The sequence below is a fragment of the Oryza sativa genome, chromosome 1, assembly GCF_034140825.1.
Source record: "Oryza sativa Japonica Group chromosome 1, ASM3414082v1".
Classification (NCBI taxonomy): domain Eukaryota; kingdom Viridiplantae; phylum Streptophyta; class Magnoliopsida; order Poales; family Poaceae; genus Oryza; species Oryza sativa.
Genome location: NC_089035.1, coordinates 15,595,850 through 15,614,947, shown reverse-complemented (window position 1 = coordinate 15,614,947; position 19,098 = coordinate 15,595,850). Strand labels below are relative to the sequence as shown.

The window sequence follows — 19,098 nt, the reverse complement described above, 5'->3', positions numbered from 1 at the left end:
AGGCAGATTGGCGGACCTACCTAATTTGTTGCATTTGACCCTTCCATTGTAATTGTTATACCATGTTCCCTTGTATACACCTAGTTGCGCCTCGGTAATCGTGCACTCTGCACAGGTATCGACGGTCGCCTTCAAACTTAAAATCTGAGAAACTTCTTGGGTAAAACTTGGGTTTTACAAAAGACTTGGAAAACCCGACAGCTGGGTCGGTGCTTGCGAACTAAATGAATTTCCAAAATCGCGGACCGAGGAACGTACCGGGTGTACGGTTTCCCGCTCTTGCACTTAAGGACCGTTTCCTTGGAATTTCATCCGAACATAAGACAAGTACGACCACATGGGTGGAATGGGACACCCCTGGCTGAGTAACTAGCTTATCGGGGGAGCCATGATGCCAAGAGACATGTGAATTCGCCGGGGTGGTGTCGGGGAGGACCCCTGGGCTTCCTGGCATAGTATGGTCTGGGACCTAATCTGGTGTTGGTCTGGGACCCCTCTCGTTGGCATATGGTGAAACTGTGTCGGCTTTCGAAATGCCTTGTTATGAAAGCCTTAAGGTCTCTAGTCGTGGCCGTTCTGCATGGGCTGGATGATCCGGGTTAGTAATGTCGTGTGGGTAAAGTGTACCCCCTCTGCAGAGGTTATTAAAACTGTTCGAATAGCCGTGCCCACGGTCATGGGCGGATGTGAGGTGATTCCTAGCGTAGTTTTTGTTTGACTACTGCCTTGTGAAATTTGCTGTTGTGGAATGGGTTTGATGTTTGGAAAATCTGCGGCTGATGGGATCAGCCAGGCCCGGGTGGCCGTTTGAAAGCTTTTGGCCGGGTGCCAATCTTGATCAATTCAAAAGACTGAATCATTGCACATACTCCGACCGGACGAGACGCACTGTCTCATCCGTGTCATTTGAGAAGCACTCCCTTAGTTGTTTCAGAAAAGAGTTTAAATAAAATCAATCGCAAAAACAACAGCCTTTCTTTGAAGCCTACATTAAACACTTATTTCCCATGGCTTGCTGAGTACTCCTGTACTCACCCTTGCTCTATATAAATAATTCCCCCCCAGTTGCTGAAGAAGATGAAGCGGATCCCGCTGACGAGGAGTTCTTCCAGGAGCAAGCCGGCTACGATGAGTTTTAGGGTTTCGGCCTAGTTCCCAAGTCGCGCCTGTGATGTTTGGTCCAAGTCTTGGCTTCCACTTCCCTTTTGTAATGCAGTTGTGAGCTCGGGATCTGTCCGCAGCCCAACATGACTGTACTCCTACTCTATAATAAAGAGACATCTGTTGCTGTGATATTCCGTCTTCCTGTGATACCAGCACTGTTTCCTGGGACTGGTATCGGTTAACAGGTTAATTTGGAGCGTCACGGGCTAGTTCCGCTCGGGACTAGTTCGGGGCGTGACATCCCTCTAATTGGATCATACAAATAAAGATAGAGAAGAGACATATCTAGACCATGCTTCCTTCGGATGTGTGAGATCCATAGTACTTCCTCCGTTTTACAATGTAAGTCATTCTAGTATTTCTCACGTTCATATTGAATGAATATGTCTAGATTAATTAGCACCAATATAAATATGGAAAATATTAAAATGATTACATTGTGAAACGGAGGGAGTATATCTTAAGGAAAAAAAACATAGTCAATTATGTATTGCTACCTTAGTGCCCTTATATATGTAAGATATGGAGGAACTAATAACACCGTATAGGACTGTGAGAAGGCTATTAGGATCTAAGCAATTAAAAATTATGTAATGCTACGATAACGGGTGTTCCAAATTTGGTGAAAAGGAACTGAGATTTTTATAAGATTTTCTCGAATTGATCATTTTACTTCTTATTGGCATTTCCTACATAAAATTATTGTTTCATGTTCAACTTCTGTGAGATGGTAAATAGTGACATAGAGTTGCACCATTTGTAATTTTTAATAAAAACCAATCACCTTTTGTATAAGCAGCTTGTCATGACCCAAAATTTCTCATTTTTTTTTGGAGTCTGTCGTATCCTTATAAGCATATATACTGATTATATATATACATATGTTCCATAAGAATACAAAGGGATTATATATATACATATGTTCCATAAGGATACAAAGGTAAGATGTAATGTCTAACTATCCCAACTAGAGTTTGCAAAACTAGAGCAATGGCTTCATTTATTTTGCACCAGCTACATGGCTTAAATACATCCACTGGTCCACTGACCACCATGTTGTCATCAGGTCTATTCCCTACACCTGGCAAGCAGCTATATATCCTCTTAATTTAAACTGAAGACTAAAGAAGACAACACTCCCCATTAGGCCTGTCTGTCGCCATCCCCCTTTGACATGTCATCATGACTAGTTTCTATGCACATCAAATAGCAAGAAATAATATGAGTATGTTACACATACTAAGCAAGATTAGTATATTTACTCTTTTTCTTAGATGAAACATTATTACTGTAGATATTAATAGCCATCCATTAATAAAAGATACTAAATATAGTGGTTCAAATACACTCTTCAGAGGTATTAAAATAATTGTTATAATCTTATTCCTTTAGTCTATTTTCCCAACCAGTGATACCTTTAACTGAGAATCACGTCACTGAATTCCCTACTTGTGTGAGGTATTCCAGATATCGGCTGACCCTATATTGTTGTTTCAGATATCGGCCATCTCAGGCTAAGTATCACAATCATGTTCTATGATTATGACATTATTATTCTCATAGATAAAATCATCAATCTGTTATTCTTTAATAATATTTATTGTTAGCATCACCATCTCAATATATAATGCAAGTAAGCAAATTTAGTTAGAGATGATTAAGGGGGTGTTTGGGAGAGAGGGGCTAAAGTTTAGCCCTAGCCCCTCTCTCTCAAACATCCCCTAAGTAAAATAATCGATGCGCACAGTTTTGCCTGGTCTCCTGCTGTTCTACTGGTGCGTCCCACCTAGTCAAATATACAAATCTTTGACATTAATTGATATCTAAATTTTTCATGTATGGCATTAGCTGCTAGCAACATACTCCCTCTGTTACCCCTCCTAGGTTGTATTTTTTTAGGACGGAAGGAGTAGGTAGCTAGTTGACGTGACTGTACTAGAGAAAGAGAACCAACATGTAGGTGTGCTTTCATGCATTAGTCCAGCATGCATGCATGTAGCCACGGCCAAATAACTAGCCACTGAAAGTACTAACCTTTACACTAATATATCTACTAAAACTACTATAAAACATCAAATAGGTGTCGGCACTGTAGGTGCCGGTTTTACTAAAACCGGTACCTATAAGCCTTTTCCCACCTCCGTGGTCCGAAAACATAAAAAAGGCATCTTTAAGATGTTATAGGTGTTGGTTCTATGAAAAAAACACCTATAATAAATTAAAGGTGTCGGTTTTTTTAAAAAAGCTGGCCCCTTTCTGATCGAGCCATGAGCCGAGCCGCCTGAGGAGCGGATAAGGAAAAGCGCCTCGGTCTCATCGAGCAGATAAGGGAGACTGCGCCTTTCTCACGCGTCTCTCTCTCTCTCTCTCGGTCTCTTCTCTTCCTTTCTCTTCTCCACCACATACCTCCTCTTCTCTTCTCTTCCTCCTCTCTTTCTCCTCTCCCGGTGGCAGGAAGAGCGGCAGGAGGAGCGGCGACATCGGTATTGGCATTGTCAGCAGCTGCAGGGAGGAGAGGCGTGCGGCGGCGTCGGCGTCGTCAACGTGCAGCGGGAGGAGCGGCGGCCGCCCGGAAGTATCTAAAAGTACCCTATTTCTATCGAGAAAGTATCTCACAGTTCATTTACATAAAGACTAACCCATTACCCCAAACATAAATCACTTATCCATCTACTCCGTAGCTAGACATCAGAAGTTCGTACTATCCATAGAACTAGCCATATGCTCGTAAAAAACCAAAGGACAAGGTTCTATGCATCACCGAAGGCTTCTACTAGCTCTACTGCTCTCCATCTCCCATGCCCCTTGTCACAGCAAGAGTAGAAAGAGTTATACTGATGGTGTAAGTATAGTATAGGGTCAAGTATAGGCTTTATATAGGGCAGTTTCCTTCAGCCTAAAGGAGAACATATGTCCCAGATTCATGATGAGCTGGATAGGTAGATAGGTTTCCCCCTCTCTCGTCCTCACCTCAAGAGTGGTTGATCCTATCCATTTCATCAATACACAGATATATTTGTCTGTCTTCCTCTCCAAAATAATTCAAGAGTTAAAACAGATTGTACATAGTTAAATGTCATGTATAGTACTATTCCTTATTATTATTATTATTATTATTATTATTATTATTATTATTATTATTATTATTATTATATTCTTGTTGTTTATTAATGGGTGGATTTGGGTTGGACATGATCCTATGCTTAATGCACAGGCTCGTAAAGTCCAATTCAATTGCACAGTGTGGAAGACAACCCATCAAATAACTTTTCGAGCAGAGTGTGAGTAAAGAGTCCACGCAATCCAGTGAGAACACAATGGCTAAATATAACTATGTGTGCATCATTGTTATTTATATGATTTTTTATGATTGCTTCTATGATTTAAATACTTTTTCTAAAAAATCAACAATTAAATATTATGAATTATATGTAAGGATGATCCACTTTTTCAACGGTTTGTACACTAGAACAAATTATGTTCATCTATGATGTATTAAAAATACATTAAACATTGTCTAAATTCGATTAGATGGTAATATAGAATATATTTTAAAGCACTTATGTGAAACATTATTTGGCTTGCTTGGATTATTTTTCTCTCACTGAAGGCATCAGATTGTTTATGTAATGGTTTTAGTTATTCATTTTGGGTTAGTTCTTTTTTCTTACATAGTTTATATTTTATCTATTCACATTTGCAAAATAATGTATAATGGTGCAACCTTTGTTGTTGAATAATTTTGTAATGTTTTTATGTCAGTTGAGATGAAGTTTAGAAGGGTAGGGTGTTGTCCCTCGATAAAATATCGCTGAATAGTTTATTTTCTAATCTTTGTTTGGATACTGGAAATTTAATTTAGCCATACATATGCCTATAGAATGGTATATGGTGATGCAATATATGCTAATTTTTAAAGTAATTTATTGCTATTTATATGGCATGCAAAGTGCACTGCTTTTTGGCCGAATGACATATATAGCAAAAATAGGGGCACTATGGATTTAATTATGAATGCAACAACATTTTAGTTAGATTAAAAACATTTGATTTTTTTTCTCTTTTAATTTGATATATAGCTACAAAATAGGAATAGGAGCTTCAAAATGGGAAGCAGGAGGGGAAGCAGGAAACGGGTATGCGCAGCTGCATGCACATGCGAGGGGATGGGGAGGAGGTGAGGTGGGAAGAGGGTTGTGGATTTAATTGTTTTTATTTTCCTTACTTATAAATCCAATTCATAGATATAATATAGCTACAAAACATGAATGGGAGCTACAAACTAGGAAGCAGGAACGTTTAGGACTGCCCTAGAAACGTTTGTAGAAAATTTAATGGACTAGATTATGTGGGATGATGATTTAATATATTTGTATGTATAAGCTTTAGAATATAATACATATAGATGATATAGCAATGTTTACATGAGGATTAAAATATAATAAATTACTATTGCATGATGATGTGTTATTTTTGCATGTTAAGTATTACAAATTTAGAATGTAGTAGGTTATAGTAATTATTACATCTGGATAGGACAAATGTATATTAATTTGAGTTTTACTCTAATACATAAATTTTTGCTTTCCCTGATACGATCAGTACTCTAACACGAAATTTGGAAAAATGATGCAAATCAGCAGCCCAATGAATCGGACGAACCCTGTTACTGTCACATGCATGTCTAGCTGTTTCTTCTCCTTCTTTCCTACTCTCTTTAAATATTCTTTCTCCTAAATTACTTATTCAATCTACGATCCGATCACACCGTTGTATTCATTGCAATTAAATCTTCACAACAATATATCATATGATTATATTATGTCAAAATAAAAACATGTGTTTTAAACCGTTAAAACTAAATTTTTTATACGTGGTAGTGATATGTTTCAATGTGTGTCTTCATTGTGTTCCACAAAATTCCTTAAACTACTTGCTACTACTCTCTCTCTCCACTTTCTCCACCTCATCCATACATACGTGCATGTATTTTAGCAAGCTTCAAAATGATTATTTTTCTCCTAAATTACTTATCCAATCAACAATCCGATCACACTATTGTATTCGTTGTAATTAAATCTTTAGAACAAGATATCGCATGATTATATTTTGATGAAAGGAAAACATATATTTCAATCTGTTAATACTTGTTGTTTCATATGTGATAGCTAGGTGATTTTCCTATTAGATATCTCGGCATTCCTATGCATTATAGAAAGCTTAGTAATAAAGATTGGATAACAATTGAAGAAAGAATTGAAAAAAAAACTTAGTAGTTGGAAGGGTAAACATATATATGTTAGTGGGAGATTGGTTTTGATTAATTCTGTTTTGTCAAGTCTAGTTATGTTTATGATATCATTTTTGATATTCCTAAAGGGGTTCTTCAAAAAATTGGTTATTATAGATCCTGTTTCTTTTGTCAAGGGGATGAACATAAAAAAAGTATAGATTGACAATATGGGATATTATTTGTCAGCTAAAAGATCAGGGCGGACTTAGAGTTCACAATTTAGAAATAAAAAACCAATGTCTTTTAAGTAAATGGTTGTTTAAATTAATAAATGAGCAAGGTGTGTGGCAAGATTTACTGAAAAGAAAATATCTTACTGGTAAATCAATAACTCAGGTTGAGAGGAAACAAGAGATTCCCATTTTTTATCAGGTCTGATGAAGGTTAAGAATTCATTTTTAAATATGACTTCCTGGATTATTAATAATGGTGAACAAGTAAGATTCTGGGAGTAAGATTCTGGGAGGATAAGTGGCTAGGGAATTATTCTTTGAAGGAAAAGTACCCTTCGTTATTTTCTATAGTTAGAAGGAAAAATGCCTCAATTGCTAATGTTATGGGTTCTATTCCGCTTAATGTTACTTTTAGAAGAGCATTAGTTGGTCAAAATCTAATTAGGTGGCATAATTTGTGTGCTTCCATTGTACATATTAACTTAACAGACGAGGATGACATTTTTAGATGGAATTTTCATCAAAATGGCCAATTTTCTGTTCGATCTATTTACTTAGCTTTAATTAATAATACATAGAGAGAAATAAGATTATTTGGAAACTTAAAATGCCTATTAAGATTAAGATTTTTATGTGGTATCTCCTTAAAGGGATCGTTTTAACTAAAGATAATTTGACTAGAAGGAATTGGAATGGTAGTTTAAGATGTTGCTTTTATATGAAAAATGAATCAATATACCATCTATTCTTTGAGTGCCATGTTTCTAAATTTCTTTGGAGAGCTATACAATTATTTTTTGGACTTTATCCTCTACATAGTACATCTCATACGTTTGGGAATTGGCTTTTGGGTGTTAGTAAAAAAATAAAAAAAATTATTCTTGTTGGAGCTTCCGCTGTATGTTGGGCTCTTAGGCTTAGTAGAAATGATATGGTTTTTGATAAAAACACCATCAAAATCTTATTTGCAGGTGTTTTTCAGGGCAACATATTAGTTTCGAGGATGGGTTCAATTACAAAGACATGATGAAGATATCAAGCTAATAAATGATGAATGTCGTAAACTTGACACGACAATTATGCATCTATTTGCCAACTTCGGGTCGAGGTTCTCTAATAGAATTAAGTAGTTAGGGGATCTTTTTCTTCGGTTGGTGTCTATGTAACATCCCAGGTAACCACGTACCTAGAGTGCCATACCAAAATACACTCAAAAACCACTTAACTCCGAAAATTATTAGAAATTTCGGCAGTCTCCTCCTAAAATTACGGACATCCACGACAGTCAGTTATAAGATAACTCAATAACGATATAATCCACACAATCCAAACCATCCTAGCTCCTCAAATTCCACGTGAAAATAAGGACCGGAACTTTAAATGACCGTTACAAGTTCTACGCAAAACTTATGCTAAGCAGAAACATAATCTAAAACTAAATTCCAATAGTGTGCAATAATAATGTGTAGTCCAAGGGTGCTACTCCCGCCCCATGCCGATCAATGTCATTAGGTACCTAAAAACCAAATTAAACACAAGAGTGAGTAAAGAATACTCAGTAAGTACAATATTGAACTAGTAAAACATACGCAGGTTTAGTGCAATAAGAAACCAATATGAAGCATTTGCTTTCCATTAATTTAAAACGAAGGAGACAAAAAATAGTAGTTCCCTCCCGAGCAGGTGTGAATATCCTCTTAGCATTACCGGTAAGCCGAGCAAGCGTGATCAGCGCTTCTTAAGGATCATGAATAAAGATCCAAATTGCACTCCCATAACTACGCATGGTACTTGAATAACGTAAACAGAAACTTCCGGAAGAAAGAAACATGAATAACGTCGTGAACTTGAACATGAAGTGAAATATGAATATGTAACATAATACCAAAACCACACAATTGATAATAGGAAGCTTCGAATAATAATTGGGTAAATAAAACCAACAAAGCAACACAGTTTATCCATCGCACAAGTCCGTCTTGTACTTGCTTTAACTCCTTCGATACTCCGACTCAACTCCTTCAACGTTGGAACCCTTCATACCTGTGGAGCAAAACTACGCATAAACCACTATATCGAACTAATGACAGATATAAGGGATATTTACTAAAATCGATAACCTGAACATATAAAATAACCTATAGCAGTTCCCTTACTATTTTATACGTAACTCACAAACCGTCTAACGGAATCTAGCAAATAATATAACTTCGGACATCTAGACAAAATTGTCTACAACCTTCATGTTGAGTGAAAAATCAGATTATGCCTCTGAAAATCCCAGATTAAGGAAAACGAATTTGCTGTCCTGATTTCAGGACCCGGTCAGCAGTACTATTTCTGTTGTTTGTCCTAAACCGTTTATCGGAATCGAGCGAAACCAGCGGCGTTAGAAAGATATCGTCGATGACTACAAACTTTATTTAGGACAACTAACCTGAATCGTGAAGGTTTAATGTCAGTTTTGAAAATACCGTTTCCAGCCCATAACCAATAATCTCAGAAATTGCACAAACTGCCAACGAATTAATTCCTATTGAAATCTTTTACATCTAGAGACTAAAAGAAAGTTCCAATTGCAGAGAAACACTACTTTGCAACAAATTTCCCTAATCTGCGAAATCGCTGAAATTCCCCAAAGTTGTTCTACCTTTTCCTTCCCTTGTTACTCCTGTTCAACTGCTTCCTGTGCTGTCTGGAGCCTTCTCGTCTCTGATCGATGCAGCAGCGTCAAGCAGCAAGCCACGCTATAGCATGAGCAGCAGCAGGAACGTTAGCATGCACAGGCAGCGGCACCAACACCAGAACAGATCCAATTGGCGGCAGCATTAGGGAAAACAGGAACAGCAGGGAAGAACACAGCAGCAGCTCACCAAGGAGACGAGCGGATGGGGTGGCGAAGGACGACGACGGCTGAACCGGCGGCGGCGGCGGCGCCGGCGGAGACAGGAACAGCGGCGGCGGTGGTAGGACGCAGGAGATGTGGCGGCTAGGGCTTGCAGGAGCGATCCCCCTGTTTTTTTTTCTTTTTTGTTTTTCGTTTTTCTTTTGGTTGGGTATATAAGGAGACTGAAAAGATCTAACGGCCCACATTGTTTTAACTTATAGTCTATTTGCACTACTCGGCGAACTCTATGCATCCACGATTCCTGATCGCTTATTCGAACAATGGTTTAAAAATTAAACTTTTGCGCATTTGTTCTAATATTCCCCAAAATATACTAATTCGAAACTCAGGGCATTACATTCTTCCCCCATTTAAATCGAAATCGCCCTCGAATTCGCCCAACCATGCTCAAGAACACCGGGTATTACAGTCTATTAGTTTGTGTTTGCTTAGCTTTGTTTCTGCTATCGTGAACTTTCTTTGTGAGTTTTCTTCTATGTGAATTATGTAATAATTGGCTGTAACTCTTTGAGTAAAGACTAGGATGTTTCATTCCATTATATAAAAAATATGTGATAACGACATGTTTTAACGTGTATTTTCACCATGTTTTATAAGATATTTAAATGTTTTAGTTGCTGATTTTTTTTGTTTCACCATATATAACTTAATGTTTCAGTTGTTGGTCAACTGCAATATTTGATCATCCTCCTATTTTTTGGAGGCATTGGGCGTCCCACTCCCATGGGTAGATTCCTCCCGAAATTGATGGCTACTGACTATCTAAGATGCCATTGGCATCGGGCGTCCGCGATGCCTTCTTCTTCAGTTCTCCTTTTACTTCTTGGTTGCACTGTAGATGAAATGCACGGTAGCTCTAGGATCATCGGCTAGACAAACTTTGTTGGAGGCATGCCATGAAGCCCTTCGGCCAGATCTACCGAAACCATAGTACCAGCAAGGATTCAAGCCAAAGACATCAAAACCATTCAGGCGAAGCCCTATGGCGAAAGCCATAAGCGAAGATGGCGAAGGCTGGAAAGCCGCATCGGTACTCCGAAAGTAAAGGCATCTCGAGCGAACTACAAAGACTTCGCCATGACGAGTTCGGCATCAAGGAGGACCAACAGGCTGCCCCCGGCCTTTTAGGCCCGTTCGCCATAGACCAGGCCCAGCCTATCAGCCCATTAACGGCCCATATGTACAAATGACACTGCGTACCCATGTAAATGTCCCTTTCATAAGGGCAACCATGTAAAATCCCCTATAACCCTAAACCCTAGAAGGTGCAAGCTTGTGCTAAGGCTATAAATAGACCTCTAGGGCCATGTAATAGGGGGATCCCTAAAAAATTTTACGAATTAATACAATTGCTTTTACATTCCAAATATTGTTGAGAGAACCACGCCTTTCAATGTGACATAGTTGTCCATTCGACAACAGCTGGCGCCGTCCGTGGGGATACCCAGACCGAAAGGGCAAAATGGGACCCTTCTCGCCACACGCCACGCCCTTCGCCATAGTACCAATAAGGTACGTCGTCAAGGGCTGCGGGTGAATAGGTTTCGCCACACCCACGCCCTTCGCCATAGTACCAATAAGGTACGGCGTCAAGGGCTGCGGGCGAAGAGTTTTCGCCACACGCCGCGCCCTTCGCCATAGTACCAATAAGGTACGGCGTCAAGGGCTGCGGGCGAAGAGGTTTCGCCACACCCACGCCCTTTGCCATAGTGCCAATAAGGTACGGCGTCAAAGGCTGCGGGTGAAGAGGTTTCGCCACACGCCACGCCCCACGCCACGCCCTTCGCCATAGTACCAATAAGGTACAGCGTCAATGGCTGCGGGCGAAGAGGTTTCGCCACACCCACGCCCTCACGCCCTTCGCCATAGTACCAATAAGGAACGGCGTCAAGGGCTACGGGCGAAGAGGTTTCGCCACATGCCACGCCCTTCGCCATAGCGCCAATAAGGCATGGAGTCTAGGGCTGCGGGCGAAGAGGTTTCGCCACAACCACGCCCTTCGCCATAGTACCAATAATGTACGGCGTTAAGGGCTGCGGGCGAAGAGGTTTCGCCACAACCATGCCCTTCGCCATAGTGCCAATAAGGCACGGCGTCAAGGGCTGCGGGCGAAGAGGTTTCGGCACACGCCACGCCCTTCGCCATAGTGCCAATAAGGCATGGCGTCAAGGGCTGTGGGCGAAGAGGTTTCGCCACACGCCACGCCCTTCACCATAGTACCAATAAGGCACGACGTCAAGGGCTGCGGGCGAAGAGGTTTCACCACATGCCACGCCCTTCGCTATGGTGCCAATAAGGCACGGCGTGATGGGCTGCGAGGCGAAGAGGTTTCGCCACACCCACGCCCTTCGCCATAGTACCAACAAGGTGCAGCGTCAATGGCTGCGGGCGAAAAGGTTTCGTCACACGCCACGCCCTTTGCCATAGTACCAATAAGGTACGGCGTCAAGGGCTGCGGGCGAAGAGGTTTTGCCACACCCACGCCCTTCGCCACAGTACCAGCGAGGTACGGCGACAAGGGCTGGGGGCGAAAATGGGTTAAGGAGTTGCTCCCAAGAGCAGCCGAAAGAGATTTATCATTTTTCAAGATGCTCCGAGGGGCCGGCAAACTCAATTGGACACCTGAGTGTCAAGCCGCATTCGATGGGCTAAGGTAGTACCTTCGGCACTAGTGTAAAAATCCATTTGGAAAAACATTTTCTGTTGATTCGGTGTGCCGAAAGAGTTCATTACCGGCAATAACAAGCGGTTTGACTCCGAGAAGTCCAAGGAAATATGTGAGGGGCTAAAACTTGAAATCAAGTTCGCATCGGTTGCACACCCGCAGACGAACGGGGCAGCCGAAAGGGACGAACGGCAAAACCCTAGCAGCACTAAAGAAAAGACCGAAAGCCGATAACAGTTAAAAAGGTCGAAGTACTAAAAAGACCAAAAGCCGGCAATGGTCAAAACGATCAAAGTACCTAAAAATACCTTTGCCAAAGGCAAAAAGGGGAAAGTACAAGCCGAACAGCCGTAACACGCACCACACCCCATTTATTTGCCAAAAAGCACAAGTTACAGATAAATTCCATTGCCCACCAAAAGGCATTCGGACTTTACATCCGATTCATCAGCAAAAGCAGTCCTCAATGGCGAAGGACTACCCCCTTGAGCATCTTCTTCATCGCTAGTTGTTAGATCAACACAAAAAAAATTTAAAGCGGCGAAGAAGGAAAAACGGGGATTATGCTGCGTCGACGCTGGGCAATGGCAAACTGACGCTCAGTCATATAAAATTCATGGGTGTCTTCGCCTTTTTTGTGTATGATATTTCGTGGAAAAACCCCAAGGCAAACGTTTGATCAACGAAAACACCAGGGGGGCGATACGAATCGGTCGAAGCATAGCTCGCCGAACGTTGAAACCGCGAAACCGCGACAGCTCGTTTTCAGAAAACATACCGATCGTCGCTACACTCGACTTCTGCAAATACTTAAGCATTTCTGGATGCATATGCCAAAAGTCGAGAGCGAATGATGCGGGCTAAAAGTCAATGTGAATTCCTTTTGCTAACACACAAGGGGACCGACATGCTTCACCCTTCCGAACGTACAAGTTACAAAATGCAATGATAGCGAAAAGAAACTTAAAAACACGCACAAGCTCCATCGGGCAAAAGCACATACGTGTTATACAAAGGAGCAAAAAATTTTATAAGTATATTACATCATCCGTTTCAGGACATTTTCGCCTCGCCCCTACTAAGTCCGGCGAACACGGTTCGTCATCTATACTGTACACGACTTTAAGGTGGGAAGGAGGCGAAATACATACCGACGTCAAGCGATAGCAGCTCAATGATTAGTCATTTCGAAGTCTAACCAAAGTGTGGCAATGTCATCGCGGCGCTGGATGTGGCACCGGTCGTAATCCTCTAAGGTTCGACCAGGATGTCTTCGCCTCCAATTCGCCATTTTGACAACCACATAGCTACATAAGAGGCGAACGCTTGATTGACGAAAATGCCAGGGGGACGAAACGAATCGGCCGAAGCAACGCTCGCCGAACATTGAAACCGCGATAGCTTGTTTCAGAATAAAGATACTGAACGCCGTTACATTCAACTTATGCAAAACACAAGCGTTTTTCCCAGCGCAAAATGCTACGAGTCGAAAACAGAAGTCGAAAGCTGAAAAGTCAACAAATCTTTTCGCCAATCCCCGAAAGGGGGCCGAACGCATGACTTTTGGCAAAATCCCCTCTAAAACAACAGGGAAAAGGGGAAAGAAAAAAAAATACAAGTCAAGAATCGTGCAAAGCAGACAAACTTGGCAAAATATAATCACCCAGTGTCATAATACAGCTTCGCCATTTTCGAAAGGCGAATGCCAGTGTTCATATTTTTTCTGCAGGAGTCTAAAAAGAGGTTTCGACAGGAACATCAGCCGAAAGGGGGCGCCTCATGCCATACCGTATAGTTTGCACGGTCTCGGCCGAAGCTCCTTACTCACCCTTGCCCGTGAGGGGCTTGTTGGAGGCATGCCATGAAGCCCTTCGGCCGGACCTGCCGAAACCATAGTACCAGCCAGGATTTAAGCTAAAGACATCAAGACCATTCAGGCGAAGCCCTATGGCGAAAGCCATAAGCGAAGATGGCGAAGGCTGAAAAGCCGCGTCGGTACTCCGAAAGTAAAGGCATCTCGGGCGAACTACAAAGACTTCGCCATGACGAGTTCGGCATCAAGAAGGCCCAACAGGCCGCCCCCGGCCTTTTAGGCCCGTTCGCCATAGACCAGGCCCAGCCTATCAGCCCATTAAAGACCCATATGTGCAAATGACACTGCGTACCCATGTAAATGTCCCTTTCATAAGGGCAACCATGTAAAATCCTTTGTAACCCTAAACCCTAGAAGGTGGAAGCTTGTGCTAAGGCTATAAATAGACCTCTAGGGCCATGTAATGGGGGGATCCCCAAAAAATTTTAAGAATTAATACAATTGCTTTTACATTCCAACTATTGTTGGGAGAACCACGCCTTTCGACGTGGCATAGTTGTCCATTCGACAACAAACTTATTAGAGAAGGTTAGTGATTTGATAAACAACGTTAGTTAGTCAACTGGTTGCATCATTGCCCCATTTTCAAGGTAAACCAAAAAATTATCAAGAGTAATGCAAATTAACAGCCTGCATTATCTCATAAGTTGAGAGTGTAGCTCCTGAGACAAGTCATCTGGGCTGATGGACAGGGGTGGACAGAAATTCCCCGAAGACCGAAGGCCGACCCAACCTGACCCGAACCGAACTACCGGTTTTTTTCGGTCTTCGGCTGGAGCTTGGGTTTCTAATTTTGTTTTCTTCGGTGTTCGGCTGTTTTATCAGCTTGTAGATAACGCAAACCGAACGCACCGCATACACCGATCTACTATAGCATGTCTTGTGTCTCACAATCAAGAATGGCATGTGGGCCCCACATGTGGGTGGGTCCCACATTATTTTGATGTGAATGACAAATGGGTCCCACACATATTTTTTTAATTCTAGAACACATAAGCGCCACATCAACCCCATATGGACCGAAGACTAAGTCAACATCGCCACGTAAGCGCCATGTCAGCGAAACCGCCCTCCAAAACCGCCGAGGGAGTCAAATTGTACCGGTTTTAAGAGTTGGGGGTTGAGATATCCGGTATTTTGGCTTAGGGTCACGAATTAGATTTTGATCAGTTTTGAGGGTCACAGAATAAACTTATTCCTCAGATAAAAGGCAAGCAGAACTGAAAAAGTACACTGAAGGTCCCTAAACTTGTCATCGGGATAAAAAACGTCCTCAAACCGCAAAACCAGATATGTGGGGTCCCTTAACTATATAAAACCGGTCACCCGAGGTCCTTCGGTGGTTTTGACCCTGGTTTTGCTCTACGTGGCGGCTGAGCCAGCGTGGCACCCACGTGGGCCCCACATGACAGGTGTCCACGTCGCCCTCTCTCTTTCCCCTTTCTTTTTTCTCTTCTCTTTGCCACGAGTGAGTAGCAAGGGACGGGCGGCGGTGAGTGGGGCTGAGCGACGATCGGCGGAGGCGGCTTGCGAGCGCACAGCGGCCGGCGAAGTGGAGTGGAGCGGGGGCGCGGAGGAGGAGGCGGGAAAGGAGGAGGGCGGCGCCGCGACAGCGGAGGACGCCGGCGGCGGCCGCCGCCGCCGGCGTGGGGAGGCGGTCGTTCCATGAAAACCTAACCACTACCAACCCTCTTGCCCAGACGCGGACAAAGTGGCGAAGCTCGGCGCCGCCGTGTCCGATGGCCGGAGCGAGCGCGTCACCACTGCGGCGGACAACCCAGAGACGCTGGAGGAGGTGATTGGCTTCTCCCCATAGAAGCTTGAGGCTATGGGTGTGGACGCACTCATGATCTAGGCGAAGATGGCCGATGAGGACGTGCCGTTCGAGGTGGCGCTGGCCGCGGGTGACACCATCACCGTGTTCGACACGCTAGTGTCACCCGACGAGTAGTTGGAGTCACACGGCTCCAACGCCTGTGTCACGCTGGTGGCGACCGTCCAGCTACGTGACCCGTCACGGCGCTGCGATGCGTTGGTTGCGCCCTGGAGGCTGGAGGGGGGAGAGAGAGGGGGGAGAGAGAAGAGGGTATTTAGGCGTTGACTCAGCACCGAAGACCGTGGTGAAAGCGCCATGGTGGACAAAACCAGCGCCATGGTGGACAAATCTGGCGTCAATACTGTCCTGGGACCTCAGGTGACCTGTTTTATACAGTTAAGGGACCCCGTATATCTGGTTTTGTGGTTCGAGGATGTTTTTTATACTGATGACAAATTGAGAGAACTTCGGTGTACTTTTTCCCAACCAGAACCAGTCAACCACAATCTCATGGAAAGGCATGCTGAACTTCTCTCGATATTTAGGGAGTCGCTGCACTAATCCCTCTCGGAAGTGCGGAGCAAGCAAAAACGTTGAGGGGCGGAGCCTGCGACACGAGCAGCGGAGCGGGAGCGCGCAGCTAGCAGGATGGCGAGCACTGGCGCTCGTCAGAGCGGCTTACTCCATGGCAGCGCTAGAGCTGGTCTGCGGAGGACTCGGCGGCAGCGCAGAAGCTCTGGTTGAAGGGGCACTTGGCGGCAGTGTCAGAACTTGTCGACGCCGCTGCTCAGTGCCTTCGAATCGAGTGGTATCGGCGCATCCGCGCGGTCAAAACTGAATCCCGTAAAAACCGAACCGATTTTCTTCGGTTTATTCGGGTCGGTTTTATTTTTTGTAACTTTTCTCGGCTTGTGTTTTAGAGAAACCGATCTAGGAGAAAACTGAAGAAACCGACCCAATTTATCCGAGTAAACTGAACGCCCACCCCTACTGATGGAGTTCATGAAACTATTCATTTCTCTGCTTGGGTATAAACCAAAACTCTATACAATAATTCTATGATTGGATTAGAACATTCATAGGTCAAACGTCACTCACGTACACCTTTCTTCTGAAGACTCGCACGAAGTACGATGGAATAGATTAGAACATCCTCCTTCTGTCCCGAAAAACTGTACTAATTTTTCCTAAGGGTTAATTAGATACCTATCATGTGAAATCATTGTCATGATTAATATTTATGATGAACAAATTGACTTTGTAAATGATTTAATCAATGAAGTGGTTTGGAATTATGTGTGGATGTTTGTGTGAGTGCGTGTGATTAATGTGGGTCAGGTTATGATATATGTACTCAGGAACGATTGTTTTATCTAATTCGATTGTTTTATCTAATTGTGTGCAGGTGACTTGAGGTTAGTCTTGGTCAATGGTGAGGACCGGGACTATCTCAGGGAGGAGCAGAGGTCTAGTGCGATCGGGATACCATGTGAGAAGGTAAGAGAGTCAGGATTCTTGAAGGACAATTTCAGTCAACGGTGGGGATCGGAACTAGACTCAATAAGGAGTTGAGGTCCAGACGGTTAAGAATGCCGGGTGACGAAGTTGGATACGACAGTACTACAAAAACCCTCATAGACAACGACTCAAGGTGCAAGGTTCATTTAAAACCGATACCAATGTAGCTTTTCCCACCTCCCTACGATGAAAAAACATAAAACCGACACCTATGCCAGTTCTAACAAAAAAACCGACACATATACTATAGGTGTTGGTTTTTTAAAAGAACCGACACCTATAATATATTATAGGTACCGGTGTTTTTTTTAAAAAAACGGCACCTATAGCTTTGAGCCAAGCCCATCAGCACCGCACCCACCGCGCATCATTATTATCTACTCGTTTCTCCGTCAACCCTTATCCATCCACCTTCTTTCTCTCGTTTCTCTGCTCTCGCGTCTCTCTTCCTCCCTCCTCCCTTTCTCTCTCTCTCTCACGGTGGTTGCCCGGCGAAGGCGGCGGGCCCTGCGGCTGGTAGCTGGCCTAGCGGATGCGGCAGCGCCCTCCCCTCGCGGCGGGTTCCGTGGTCGGCGGCGGGCACCCCACGAGCAATGGCGGCGGGCTCCCCTCCGCTAGATCCGGCGAGAGGGGAGCCTGTGGGGCAGGAAGTGGGGATGCGGCGGGCTCCCGCACCGACGGCTGCCTGGCGGAGGCATCTGCGGCGCACCTCAGCAACGGTGGTGGCCATGCCATCCCCATGCGGCGACGGCGACAGGGGTGGAGAAGGACGCCGATGGTGCGGGCGAGGTGGCGGCCCCGGCATGAGTTCTTGATTTTTTTTCTTTTTGAGTTCTTGTGTTCTTGAGTTCTTGTTGAGTTCTAGTCCCAAACTTGTTGAGTTCTTAATGCTTTGTACCATGCATATACTAGTTTGTTGTTGATTTTGATCTCGGATCCGAGAGACGGTGATGAAGGGGAGTAGTGCTGGGCTCGAGGGAGGATGACAACAATGGTGGTGTGTGGTTGGTGAGTTTAGCTCGATTCGAGCCGTCTCTCTTTTTTTTTTTTGCTCGAGCAAAGCTAATAGTGCCGGTTCTATTTTTCCACATAGGTGCCGGTTTCTTGTATTAGTGCCGATTGAAAAACCGGCACCTATAGCCCGTTCCCAACCGGCACCTATGATGGTTTCGGTACTAATGCGAGATGGCACACGATGGATGGATATCGTGTGAGAGAGATCTTCGCAACGGGTTTCACGAGATGTGCGTGCAAGCGTCGGCGTTCGCGAAGGAAAACTGGAAGAAAAATTGAGTGATTGCTACAGTTCTCGCGGTACTGTAGCATGGCATGCATATGTGTGTGCACTGTGTCCGGGCTGGTGGCGAGCAGTATGCATATGTTGATGCATGTAGGTGTGTGTTGACGTCAGCTTGCATGCACGGGTTTCGGTTGGCTCGGTTGGTTAGTAAACCGAGTCGGCTAGGGAGCAGCAGCGGTCGGCCTGGTCCGAGCCGGCCCACGCGAGGACTCGCAGGAGTCCGAATGGAAGTCCGGCTGCGGTTTTGGAGAAAAAGAAATATGATGGATTGAGTAATATCGTGAAATGGAGTTTTACACGTCCTTTAAGTTGAAGTTGAAGGTTCTTGGTATAAATAGAGATGGAGGTTATGCCTTAAGGTAAGCCAAGTTTGAGAGATTAGAGTGAT

General features: G+C 43.7%; 1 long non-coding RNA gene across 2 annotated transcripts; it reads right to left on the bottom strand.

Annotated features, from left to right (window-relative positions):
* Positions 1-7,851: 7,851 nt before the first annotated feature.
* Positions 7,852-9,662, bottom strand: LOC9269634 (uncharacterized). Of its 2 annotated transcripts, XR_010742822.1 has the most exons (4): positions 9,504-9,662; positions 9,281-9,377; positions 8,575-8,673; positions 7,852-8,146 (listed from the first exon to the last, which is right to left on the bottom strand). It is a non-coding gene; the product is annotated as an uncharacterized lncRNA (long non-coding RNA). The 2 variants fall into 2 exon arrangements; XR_001544597.3 differs by lacking the exon at positions 7,852-8,146 and having other exon boundaries at positions 8,442-8,673.
* Between the last annotated feature and the right edge of the window lie 9,436 nt (positions 9,663-19,098).